Raw genomic sequence first — 14,045 nt, forward strand, 5'->3', positions numbered from 1 at the left:
AAGTGTCCGTTCGTTAACCTAGATAATCCAAGTGCCCGCTTCATAACCTGGATAGTCAAATTGCCCGCTAGTTAACCTACATAGTCAAAGTGCCCGATAGATAACCTACATAGTCCAAGTGCCTTCTAGGGAGCCTACATAGTCCAGGTGACCGCTAAGGAACCTACATAGTCCAAGTGCCCGTTAGGGAACCTACATAGTCCAAGTGATCGCTAGGTAACCTACATAGTCCAAGTGCCCGCAAGGAAACCTACATAGTCTAAGTGCCCGCTAGGGAACCTACATAATCCAAGTGCCCGTTAGGTAACCTAGATAGTCCCAGTGCCCGTTAGCTAACCTAGATAGTCCAAGGGCCCGCTAGTTGACCTACATATTCCAAGTGCCAGCTAGGTAACCTAGATAGTACAAGTGCCCGCTAGGGAACCTAGATAGTCCAAGTGCCTTTTAGCTAACCTAGATAGTCCAAGTGGCGGCTATGTAACCTACATAGTCCAAGTGCCCGTTCATTAACCTAGTTAATCCAAGTGCCCGCTAGGTAACCTAGACATTCCAAGTGCCCGCTAGTTAACGTACATTGTCCAAGTGCCCATTAGTTAACCTACATAATCCAAGTGCCCGTTAGCTAACCTAGATAGTCCAAGGGCCCGCTAGTTGACCTACATAGTCCAAGTGCCCGCTAGTTAACCTACATAGTCCAAGTGCCCGTTAGGTAACCTAGATAGTCCAAGTACCCGTTAGCTACCCTAGATAGTCCAAGTGCCCGGTAGGTAACCTACATAGTCAATGTGCCCGCTAGGTAACCTAGATAGTCCAAGTTTCTGTTAGCTAACCTAGATAGTCCAAGTGTCCGGTATTTAACCTACATAGTCCAAGATCCCGCTCGTTAACCTAGTTCGTCCAAGTGTCCGCTTACTTACCTTCATAGTCCAAGTGCCCGCTAGGTAACCAAGATAGTCAAAGTGGCCGCTAGGTAGCCTACATAGTCCAAGTTCCCACTAGGTAACCTAGATAGTCCAAGTGCCCGCTAGGTAACCTACATAGTCCTAGTGCCCGCTAGTTAACCAACATAGTCCAAGTGCCCGTTCGTTAACCTAGATAGTCCAAGTGCCCGCTATGTAACCTAGACAGTCCATGTGCCCGCAATTTACCTACATAGTCCAAGTGTCCGTTCGTTAACCTGGATAGTCCAAGTGCCCGCTTCATAACCTGGATAGTCCAAGTGCCCGCTAGTTAACCTACATAGTCAAAGTGCCCGATAGGTAACCTACATAGTCCAAGTGCCTTCTAGGGAGCCTACATAGTCCACGTGACTGCTAGGGAACCTACATAGTCCAGTGCCCGTTAGGGAACCTACATAGTCCAAGTGCTCGCTAGTTGACCTACATAGTCCAAGTGCCCGCTATGTAACCTAGATAGACCTTGTGCCCGCTAGTTAAACAAGATAGTCCTAGTGCCCTTTAGTTAACCTAGATAGTCCTAGTGCCCTCTAGGGGACATACATAGTCCAAGTGCCCGCTAGGTTATGTACATAGACCAAGTGCCCGCTAGGTAACCTAGATAGTCCATGTGCCCGCTAGTTAACTTACATAGTCCAAGTGCCCGATAGAAACCTATATAGTCCAAGTGCCCGATGTGGAACCTACATAGTCCAAGTGCCCGCTATGGAACCTACATAGCCAAGTGCCCGTTAGGGAACCAATAGTCTTAGTGCTGGCTAGGGAACCTGTATCATCCAAGTGCCCGCTAGGTAACCTAGATAGTCCAAGTGCCCGCTAGGTAATCTATACAGGCCAAATGCCCCCTTGGGAACCTACATATTCCAAGTACCCGCTAATTAACCTACATAGTCCAAATGACCGTTAGCTAACCTAGATAGTCTAAGGGCCCACTAGTTAACCTACATAGTTCAAGTGCGCGCTACGTAACATAGATAATCCAAGTGCCCGCTAGTTAACCTACATAGTCCAAAGGCCCGCTAGTTAACCTACATAGTGCAAGGGCCCGCTAGTTAACCTAGATCGTCCAAGTGTCCGCTAGTTAACCTACATAATCCAAAGCCCGTTAGCTAACCAAGATAGTCCAAGGGCCCGCTAGTTGACCTACATAGTCCAAATGCCCGCTAGGTAACCTAGATAGACCAAGTGCCCGCTTGTTAACCTAGATAATCCTAGTGCCCGTTAGTTAACCTAGATAGGCCAAGTGCCCACTATGGGACGTACATATTCCAAGTGCCCGCTAGGTAACCCAGATAGTCCAAGTGCCAGCTAGGGTGTGTACATAGACCAAGTGCCCGCTAGGTAACCTAGATAGTCCAAGTGCCCGCTAGTTAACCTACATAGTCGAAGGGCCCCTAAGTTAACCTAGATATTCCAAGTGCCAGCTAGTTAACCTAGATTGTCCAAGTGTCCGCTAGTAAACCTACATAGTACAAGTGCCCATTCGTTAACCTAGATACTCCGAGTGACCGCTAAGAAACCTAGACTGTTCAAGTGCCCGCTAGGTTACCTAAATAGTCCAAGTGCACATTCGTTAACCTACATAGTCCAAGTGCCCGTTAAGTAACCTAGACAGTCCAAGTGCCCGCTAGATAACCTAGATATTCTAAGTGCCCTCTAGTTAACCTAGATAGTCCAAGTGCCCGCTAGGGGACATTCATAGTCCATGTGCCCGCTTGGTAACCTAGATAGTCTAAGGGCCCGCTAGTAAACCTACATAGTCCAAGTGCCCGTTAGGGAACCTAGATAGTCCAAGTGCCCTCTAGGGAACCTGCATCGTCCAAGTGCCCGCTAGTTAACATAGATAGTCCAAGTTCCCGCTAGGTAACCTAGATCGTCCAAGTGCCCGCTAGTTAACCTACATAGTCCAAGGTCCGTTAGTTAACCCAGATAGTCCAAGTGCCCGCTAGTTAACCTACATAGTCCAAGGGCCCTCTAGTTAACCTCGATAGTCCAAGTGCCCGCTAGGGGACGTACATAGTCCAAGTGCCCGCTAGGTAACTTAGATAGTCCAAGTGCCCGCTAGTTAACCTACATAGTCCAAGTGCCCGCTGAGGAACCTACATAGTCCAAGTGTCCGAAAGGGAACCTTCGTATTCCAAGTGCCCGTTAGGGCACCTAGATAGTCCAAGAGCCCATAGGGAACCTATATAGTCCAAGTGCCCTCTAGGGAACCTACATATTCATAGTACCCGCTTGGGAACCTGCATTGTCCAAGTGCCCGCTAGTTAACCTAGATCGTCCAAGTGTCCGCTAGTAAACCTACATAGTCCAAATTCCCGTTAGGTAACCTAGATAGGCCAAGTGCCCGCAAGGTAACCTACATAGTCCAAGTGCCCGCTAAGTAACCTAGATATTCCAAGTTCCGGTTTACTAACCTAGACAGTCCAAGTCGCGCTAGGTAACCTACATAGTGCAAGGGCCCGGTAGGTAACCTATATAGTCCAAGTGCCCGCAAGTTAACCTATAGTCCAATTGCCCGCTAGGTAACCTACATATTCCAAGATCCCGCTAGGTAACCTAGATAGTCCAAGTGCCCGTTACCTAACCTAGATAGTCCAAGTGCCCGTTAGGTTACCTACATAGTCCACGTGCCCGATCATTAACCTAGATTGTGCAATTGCCCGCTAGGTAACCTACATAGTTCAAGTTCCCGCTAGGTAACCTAGATAGTCCACGTGCCCGTTAGGTAACCTAGATCGTCCAAGTGCCCGCTAGTTAACCTACATAGTCCAAGTGCCCGCTAGGTAACCTCGACAGTCCAAGTGCCCGCTAGATTACCTGCATAGTCCAAGTACCCGTTAGGAAACCTAGATAGTCCAAGGGCCCCCTAGGTAACCTCCATAGTCCAAGTACCCGTTTGTTAACCTAGATAGTCCAAGTTCCTGTTAGCTAACCTACATAGTCCAAGTGCCCGTTCGTTAACCTAGACAATTCAAGTGCCTGCTAGGTAAACTACATAGTCCAAGTGCCCGTTTGCTAACCTAGATCCTCAAAAGGCCCGATAGTTAACCTACATAGTCCAAGGGCCCGCTAATTAACCTAGATATTCCATGTGCCCGCTAGTGAACCTACATAGTCCAAGGTCCGTTAGTTAACCTAGATAGTCCAAGTGCCCTCTAGTTAACCTACATAGTCCAAGGGCCCTCTAGTTAACCTAGATAGTCCAAGTGCCCGCTAGGGGACGTACATAGTCCATGTGCCCGCTAGGTAACCTAGATAGTCCAAGTGCCCGCTAGTTAACCTACATAGTCCAAGTGCCCACTGATGAACCTCCATAGTCCAAGTGTCCGAAAGGGAACCAACGTATTCCAAGTGCACATTAGGGCAACTAGATAGACCAAGTGCCCTCTAGGGAACCTACATAGTCAAAGTGCCCGCTAGGGAACCTGCATTGTACAAGTGCCTGCAGTTAACCTAGATAGTCCAAGTGCCCGCTAGGTAACATAGATAGTCCAAAGGCCCGCTACTTAACCTACATAGTCCAAGTGCCCGATATGGAACATAAATAGTCCAAGTGCACAATGAAGAACCTACATATTCCAAGTGCCCGATAGGGAATCTTCATATTCCAAGTGCCCGTTAGGGAACACAGATAGTCCAAGTGCCCATAGGGAACCTATATAGTCCAAGTGCCCTCTAGGGAAGCTACATATTCATAGTGCCCGCTAGGGAACCTGCATTGTCCAAGTGCCCGCTAGTTAACCTAGATCGTGCAAGTGTCCGCCTGTAAACCTACATAGTCCAAGTTCCCGTTAGGTAACCAAGATAGTCCAAGTGCCCGTTACCTAACCTAGATAGTCCAAGTGCCCTTTAGGTTACCTGCATATTCCATGTGCCCGTTCGTTAACCTAGATAGTCCAAGTGCCCGCTAGGTAATCTACATAGTCCAAGTGCCCGCTAATTAACCTACATGCTCCAAGTGCTCGTTAGGTAACATAGACAGTCCAAGTGCCCGCTAGGTAACCTCCATAGTACAAGTGCCTGCTAATTAACCTATAAAGTCCAAGTGCCCGCTAGGGAAGCTGCATCGTCCAAGTGCCCGCTAGTTAATCTAGATAGTCCAAGTGACAGCTAGTTAACCTAGATAGTCCAAGTGCCAGCTGGTTAACCTAGATCGTCCAAGTGCCCGCTAGTTCACCTACATAGTCCAAGGTCCGCTAGTTAACCTAGATATTCCAAGTGCCCGCTAGTTAACCTACATAGTCCAAGTGCCCGCTAGGTAACCTAGATAGTCCAAGTGCCCGCTAGTTAACCTACATAGTCCAAGTGCCCGCTGAGGAACCTGGATAGTCCAAGTGTCCGAAAGGGAACCTACGTATTCCAAGTGCCCGATAGGGCACCTAGATAGTCCAAGTTCCCTCTAGGGAACCTACATAGTCCAAGTGCCCGCTAGGTAACCTAGATAGTCCAAAGGCCCGCTAGTTAACCTACATAGTCCAAGTGCACAATGAGGAACCTACATATTCCAAGTGCCCGATAGGGAATCTTCATATTCCAAGTGCCCGTTAGGGAACCCAGATAGTCCAAGTGCCCATTGCGAACCTATATAGTCCAAGTGCCCTCTAGGGAAACTACATATTCATAGTGCCCGCTAGGGAACCTGCATTGTTCAAGTACCCACTCGTTAACCTAGATCGTCCAAGTGTCCGCTAGTAAACCTACATAGTCCAAGTTCCCTTTAGGTAACCTAGATAGGCCAAGTGCCCGCAAGGTAACCTACATAGTCCAAGTGCCCGCTAGGTAACCTACATAGTTCAAGTGCCCATTCGTTATCCTAGATAGTCCTAGTGCCCACTAGGTAACCTATACTGTCCAAGTGCCCGCTAGGTTACCTACATAGTCCAAGTGCACGTTCGTTAACTTAGATAGTCCAAGTTGCGCTAGGTAACGTACATAGTCCAAGGGCCCCCTAAGTAACCCATATAGTCCAAGTGCCCGCTAGTTAACCTATAGTCCAAGTGCCCGCTAGGTGACCTACATATTAAAAGTTCCCGCTAGGTAACCTAGATAGTCCAAGTGCCCGTTACCTAACCTAGATACACCAAGTGCCGTTTAGGTTACGTACATATTCCAGGTGCCCGTTTGTTAACCTAGATAGTCCAAGTGCCCGCTAGGGGACGTACATAGTCCAAGTGCCCGCTAGGTAACCTAGACAGTCTAAGGGCCCTCTAGTTAACCTACATAGTCCAACTGCCCGATAGGGAACCTACATAGTCCAAGTTCTCGCTAAGGGATCTACATAGTCCAAGTGCCCGCTAGGGAACTTACATAGTCCAAGTGCCCCTTAGGGAACCTAGATAGTCCAAGTGCCCTCTAGGGAACCTGCATCGTCAAAGTGCCCACTAATTAACATAGATAGTCCAAGTTCCCGCTAGTTAACCTAGATAGTCCAAGTGCCCGCTAGTTAACCTAGATCGTCCAAGTGCCCGTTAGTTAACCTACATAGTCCAAGGTCCGTTAGTTAACCTAGATAGTCCAAGTGCCCGCTAGTTAACCTACATAGTCCAAGGGCCCACTAGTTAACCTCGATAGTCCAAGTGCCCGCTAGGGGACGTACATAGTCTATGTGCCCGCTAGGTAACCTAGATAATGCAAGTGCCCGCTAGTTAACCTACATAGTCCAAGTGCCCGATGAGGAACCTACATAGTCCAAGTGTCCGAAAGGGAACCTACGTATTCCAATTGCCCGTTAGGCCACCTAGATAGTCCAAGTGCCCTCTAGGGAACCTGCATAGTCAAAGTGCCCGCTAGGGAACCTGCATAGTCAAAGTGCCCGCTAGGGAACCTGCATTGTACAAGTGCCTGCAGTTAACCTAGATAGTCCAAGTGCCCTCTAGGTAACCTAGATAGTCCAAGGGCCCGCTAGTTAACCTACATAGTCCAAGTGCCCGATAGGGAACCTACATAGTCCAAGTGCCCAATGAGGAACCTACATAGTCCAAGTGCCCGATAGGGAATCTTCATATTCCAAGTGCCCGTTAGGGAACCCAGATAGTCCAAGTGCCCATAGGGAACCTATATAGTCCAAGTGCCCTCTAGGGAATCTACATATTCATTCTGCCCGCTAGGGAACCTGCATTGTCCAAGTGCCCGCTAGTTAACCTAGATCGTCCATGTGTCCGCTAGTAAACCTACATAGTCCAAGTTCCCGTTAGGTAACATAGATAGGCCAAGTGCCCGCAAGGTAACCTACATAGTCCAAGTGCCCGCTAGGTAACCTAGATATTCCATGTTCCGGTTTACTAACCTAGATAGTCCAAGTGCCCGCTAGGTAACCTACATAGTCCAAGTGCCCATTCGTTAACCTAGATAGTCCAAGTGCCCACTAGGTAACCTATATTGTCCAAGTGCCCGCTAGGTTACCTACATAGTCCAAGTGCACGTTCGTTAACTTAGATAGTCCAAGTCGCGCTAGGTAACCTACATAGTCCAAGTGCCCGCTAGGTAACCTACATATTCCAAGTTCCCGCTAGGTAACCTAGATAGTCCAAGTGCCCGTTACCTTACCTAGATAGTCCAAATGCCCGTTAGGTTACCTACATAGTCCACGTGCCCGTTCATTAACCTAGATAGTCCTATTGCCCACTAGGTAACCTACATACTCCAAGGACTGGCTAGGTAACCTTTAGAATCCAAGTGACCGCTAGGTAACCTAGATAGTCCAAGTGCCCGTTAGGTAACCTAGATAGTCCAAGTGCCCGCTAGTTAACCTACATAGTCCAAGTGCCCGCTAGGTAACCTAGACAGTTCAAGTGCCCGCTAGGTTACCTGCATAGTCCAAGTGCCCGTTAGGTAACCTAGATAGTCCAAGTGCCCGCTAGGTAACCTCCATAGTCCAAGTGCCCGCTAGGTAACCTCCATAGTCCAAGTGCCCGTTCGTTAACCTAGATAGTCCAAGTTCCTGTTAGCTAACCTACATAGTCCAAGTGCCTGTTCGTTAACCTAGATAGTTCTAGTGCCCGCTAGGTAACCTAGACAGTCCAAGTGCCTGCTAGGTAACCTACATAGTCCAAGTGCCCGTTCGTTTACCTAGATCGTCAATGGGCCCGCTAGTTAACCTACATAGTCCAAGGGCCCGCTAATTAACCTAGATAGTCCAAGTGCCCGCTAGTTAACCAACATTGTCCAAGTCCCTGATGGGGAACCTACATAGTCCAAGTATCCGCTAGGTAACCTACATATTCCAAATGCCCTCTAGTAACGTACACAGTTCAAGTGCCCGTTAGGTAACCTAGATAGTCCAAATGCCCGCTAGGTAACCTACATAATCAAAGTGCCCGCTAGGGACCCTGCATCGTACAAGTTCCCGCTAGTGAACCTAGATAGTCCAACTTCCTGTTAGGTAACCTACATAGTCCTAGTGCCCGTTCGTTTACCTAGATAGTCCAATTGCCCGCTAGGTAACCTACATATTCCAAGTTCCCGCTAGGTAACCTAGATAGTCCAAGTGCCCGTTACCTTACCTAGATAGTCCAAATGCCCGTTAGGTTACCTACATAGTCCACGTGCCCGTTCATTAACCTAGATAGTCCAATTGCCCACTAGGTAACCTACATACTCCAAGGACTAGCTAGGTAACCTTTAGAATCCAAGTGCCCGCTAGGTAACCTAGATAGTCCAAGTGCCCGTTAGGTAACCTAGATAGTCCAAGTGCCCGCTAGTTAACCTACATAGTCCAAGTGTCCGCTAGGTAACCTAGACAGTTCAAGTGCCCGCTAGGTTACCTGCATAGTCCAAGTGCCAGTTAGGTAAACTAGATAGTCCAAGTGCCCGCTAGGTAACCTACATAGTCCAAGTGCCCGCTAGGTAACCTAGATAATCCAAGTACCCGTTAGCTAACCTAGATAGTCCAAGTGCCCGCTAGGTAACCTCCATAGTCCAAGTGCCCGCTAGGTAACCTCCATAGTCCAAGTGCCCGTTCGTTAACCTAGATAGTCCAAGTTCCTGTTAGCTAACCTACATAGTCCAAGTGCCCGTTCGTTAACCTAGATAGTTCTAGTGCCCGCTAGGTAACCTAGACAGTCCAAGTGCCTCCTAGGTAACCTACATAGTCCGAGTGCCCGTTCGTTTACCTAGATCGTCAAAGGGCCCGCTAGTTAACCTACATAGTCCAAGGGCCCGCTAATTAACCTAGATAGTCCAAGTGCCCGCTAGTTAACCAACATTGTCCAAGTCCCTGATGGGGAACCTACATAGTCCAAGTATCCGCTAGGTAACCTACATAGTCCAAATGCCCTCTAGTAATGTACATAGTTCAAGTGCCCGTTAGGTAACCTAGATAGTCCAAATGCCCGCTAGGTAACCTACATAATCAAAGTGCCCGCTAGGGACCCTGCATCGTACAAGTGCCCGCTAGTGAACCTAGATAGTCCAAGTTCCTGTTAGGTAACCTACATAGTCCAAGTGCCCGTTCGTTATCTTAGACAGTCCAAGTGCCTGCTAGGTAACCTACATAGTCCAAGTGCCCGTTTGCTAACCTAGATCGTCAAAGTGCCCATTAGTTAACCTAGATAGTCCAAGTGCCCGCTAGTTAACCTACATAGTCCAAGGGCCCGCTAGGTAACCTACATAATCCTAGTGCCCGCTAGTTAACCTAGATAGTCCAAGTGCCCTCTAGGTAACCTAGATAGTCCGAGGGCCCGCTAGTTAACCTACATAGACCAAGTGCCCGATAGGGAACCTACATAGTCCAAGTGCCCAATGAGGAACCTACATAGTCCTAGTGCCCGATAGGGAATCTTCATATTCCAAGTGCCCGTTAGGGAACCCAGATAGTCCAAGTGCCCATAGCGAACCTATATAGTCCAAGTGACCTCTAGGGAATGTACATATTCATAGTGCCCGCTAGGGAACCTGCATTGTCCAAGTGCCCGCTAGTTAACCTAGATCGTCCAAGTGTCCGCTAGTAAACCTACTTAGTCCAAGTTCCGGTTAGGTAACCTAGATAGGCCAAGTGCCCGCAAGGTAACCTACATAGTCTAAGTGCCCGCTAGGTAACCTAGATATTCCAAGTTCCGGTTTACTAACCTAGATAGTCCAAGTGCCCGCTAGGTAACCTAGAAAGTCCAAGTGCCCATTCGTTAACCTAGATAGTCCACGTGCCCGCTAGGTAACCTACATAGCCCAAGGGCAGGCTAGGTAACCTTTAGAATTCAAGTGCCCGCTAGGTAACCTAGATAGTCCAAGTGCCCGTTAGGTAACCTAGATCGTCCAAGTGCCCGTTAGGTAACCTAGATAGTCCAAGTGCCCTCTAGTTAACCTACATAGTCGAAGTGCCCGCTAGGTAACCTAGACAGTCCAAGTGCCCGCTAGTTTACCTGCATAGTCCAAGTGCCCGTTAGGACACCTAGATAGTCCAAGTGCCCGCTAGGTAACCTCCATAGTCCAAGTGCCCGTTCGTTAACCTAGATAGTACAAGTTCCTGTCAGCTAACCTACATAGTCCAAGTGCCTGTTCATTAACCTAGACAGTTCAAGTGCCCGCTAGGTAACCTGGACAGTCCAAGTGCCTGCTAGGTAACCTACATAGTCCAAGTGCCCCTTTGCTAACCTAGATCCTCAAAGGGCCCTATAGTTAACCTACATAGTCCAAGGGCCCGCTAGTTAACCTAGATATTCCAAGTGCCCGCTAGTTAACCTACATAGTCCAAGGTCCGTTAGTTAACCTAGATAGTCCAAGTGCCCTCTAGTTAACCTAGATAGTCCAAGTGCCCGCTAGGGGATGTACATAGTCCATGTGCCCGCTAGGTAACCTAGATAGTCCAAGTGCCCGCTAGTTAACCTACATAGTCGAAGTGCCCGCTGAGGAACCTACATAGTCCAAGTGTCCGAAAGGGAACCTACGTATTCCAAGTGCCCGTTAGGGCACCTAGATAGTCCAAGTGCCCTCTAGTGAACCTACATAGTCCAAGTGCCCGCTAGGTAACCTAGATAGTCCAAAGGCCCGCTAGTTAACCTACATAGCCCAAGTGCCCGATAGGTAACGTACATAATCCAAGTGCACAATGAGGAACCTACATATTCAAAGTGCCCGATAGGGAATCTTCATATTCCAAGTGCCCGTTAGGGAACCCAGATAGTCCAAGTGCCCATAGCGAACCTATATAGTCCAAGTGCCCTCTAGGGAAGCTACATATTCATAGTGCCCGCTAGGGAACCTGCATTGTCCAAGTGCCCGCTAGTTAACCTAGATATTCCAAGTGCCCGCTTGTTAACCTACATAGTCCAAGGTCCGTTATTTAAAATAGATATTCCAAGTGCCCTCTAGTTAACCTAGATAGTCCAAGTGCCCGCTAGGGGACGTACATAGTCCATGTGCCCGCTAGGAAACCTAGATAGTCCAAGTGCCAGCTAGTTAACCTACATAGTCGAAGTGCCTGCTGAGGAACCTACATAGTCCAAGTGTCCGAAAGGGAACCTACGTATTCCAAGTGCCCGTTAGGGCACCTAGATAGTCCAAGTGCCCTCTAGTGAACCTACATAGTCCAAGTGCCCGCTAGGTAACCTAGATAGTCCAAAGGCCCGCTAGTTAACCTACATAGCCCAAGTGCCCGATAGGTAACCTACATAGTCCAGGTGCACAATGAGGAACCTACATATTCAAAGTGCCCGATAGGGAATCTTCATATTCCAAGTGCCCGTTAGGGAACCCAGATAGTCCAAGTGCCCATTGCGAACCTATATAGTCCAAGTGCCCTCTAGGGAAGCTACATATTCATAGTGCCCGCTAGGGAACCTGCATTGTCCAAGTGCCCGCTAGTTAACCTAGATCGTCCAAGTGTGCGCTAGTAAACCTACATAGTCCAAGTTCCCGTTAGGTAACCTAGATCGGCCAAGTGCCCGCAAGGTAACCTACATAATCCAAGTGCCCGCTAGGTAACCTAGATATTCCAAGTTCCGGTTTACTAACCTAGATAGTCCAAGCGCCCGCTTGGTAACCTACATAGTCCAAGTGCCCATTCGTTAACCTAGATAGTCCAAGTGCCCGCTAGGTAACCTATACTGTCCAAGTGCCCGCTAGGTTACCTACATAGTCCAAGTGCACGTTCGTTAACTTAGATAGTCCAAGTTGCGCTAGGTTACCTACATAGTCCAAGGGCCCGCTAAGTAACTTATATAGTCCATGTGCCCGCTAGTTAACCTGTAGTCCAAGTGCCCGCTAGGTAACCTACATATTCCAAGTTCCCGCTAGGTAACCTAGATAGTCCAAGTGCCCGTTACCTAACCTAGATAGTCCAAGTGCCCTTTAGGTTACCTACATATTCCACGTGCCCGTTCGTTAACCTAGATAGTCCAAGTGCCCGCTAGGTAACCAACATAGTCCAAGTGCCCGCTAATTAACCTACATAGTCCAAGTGCTCGTTAGGTAACCTAGACAGTCCAATTGCCCGCTAGGTAAGTTCCATAGTCCAAGTGCCTGCTAATTAACCTATATAGTCCAAGTGCCCGCTAGGGAACCTGCATCGTCCAAGTGCCCGCTAGTTAATCTAGATAGTCCAAGTGCCCGCTAGTTAACCTAGATAGTCCTAGTGCCCGCTAGTTAACCTTGATCGTCTAAGTGCCCGCTAGTTCACCTACATAGTCCAAGGTCCGCTAGTTAACCTAGAGATTTCAAGTGCCCGCTAGTTAACCTACATAGTCCAAGGGCCCTCTAGTTAACCTCGATAGTCCAAGTGCCCGCTAGGGGACGGACATAGTCCAAGTGCCCGCTAGGTAACCTAGATAGTCCAAGTGCCCGCTAGTTAACCTACATAGTCCAAGTGTCCGCTGAGGAACCTACATAGTCCAAGTGTCCGAAAGGGAACCTACATATTCCAAGTGCCCGTTAGGGCACCTAGATAGTCCAAGTGCCCTCTAGGGAACCTACATAGTCAAAGTGCCCTCTAGGGAACCTGCATTGTACAAGTGCCCGCTAGTTAACCTAGATAGTCCAAGTGCCCTCTAGGTAACCTAGATAGTCCAAGGGCCCGCTAGTTAACCTACATAGTCCAAGTGCCCGATAGGGAACCTAGATAGTCCAAGTGCCCTCTAGGGAACCTGCATCGTCCAAGTGCCCGCTAGTTAACATAGATAGTCCAAGTTCCCGCTAGTTAACCTAGATCGTCCATGTGCCCGTTAGTTAACCTACAAAATTCAAGGTCCGTTAGTTAACCTAGATAGTCCAAGTGCCCGCTAGTTAACCTACATAGTCCAAGGGCCCTCTAGTTAACCTCGATAGTCCAAGTGCCCGCTAGGGGACGTACATAGTCCAAGTGCCCGCTAGGTAACCTAGATAGTCCAAGTGCCCGCTAGTTAACCTACAGAGTCCAAGTGCCCGCTGAGGATCCTACATAGTCCAAGTGTCCGAAAGGGAACCTACGTATTCCAAGTGCCCGTTAGGGCACCTAGATAGTCCAAGTGCCCTCTAGGGAACCTGCATAGTCAAAGTGCCCGCTAGGGAACCTGCATTGTACAAGTGCCCGCTAGTTAACCTAGATAGTCCATGTGCCCGCTAGGTAACCTACATAGTCCAAGTGCCCATTCGTTAACCTAGATAGTCCAAGTGCCCACTAGGTAACCTATACTGTCCAAGTGCCCGCTAGGTTACCTACATAGTCCAAGTGCACGTTCGTTAACTTTGATAGTCCAAGTCGCGCTAGGTAACTTACATTGTCCAAGGGCCCGCTAGGTAACCTATATAGTCCAAGTGTCCGCTAGTTAACCAATAGTCCAAGTGCCCTTTAGGTTACCTACATATTCCACGTGCCCATTCGTTAACCTAGATAGTCCAAGTGCCCGCTAGGTAACCTACATAGTCCAAGTGCCCGCTAATAAACCTACATAGTCCAAGTGCTCGTTAGGTAACCTAGACAGTCCAAGTGCCCGCTACGTAACCTCCATAGTCCAAGTGCCTGCTAATTAACCTCTATAGTCCAAGTGCCCTCTAGGGAACCTGCATCGTCCAAGTGCCCGCTAGTTAATCTAGATAGTCCAAGTGCCCGCTAGTTAACCTAGATAGTCCAAGTGCCCGCTAGTTAACCTAGATCGTCCAAGTGCCCGCTAGTTCACC

This window comes from Tenrec ecaudatus, chromosome 1 (genome assembly GCF_050624435.1).
Source record: "Tenrec ecaudatus isolate mTenEca1 chromosome 1, mTenEca1.hap1, whole genome shotgun sequence".
NCBI classification, from domain to species: Eukaryota; Metazoa; Chordata; class Mammalia; order Afrosoricida; family Tenrecidae; genus Tenrec; species Tenrec ecaudatus.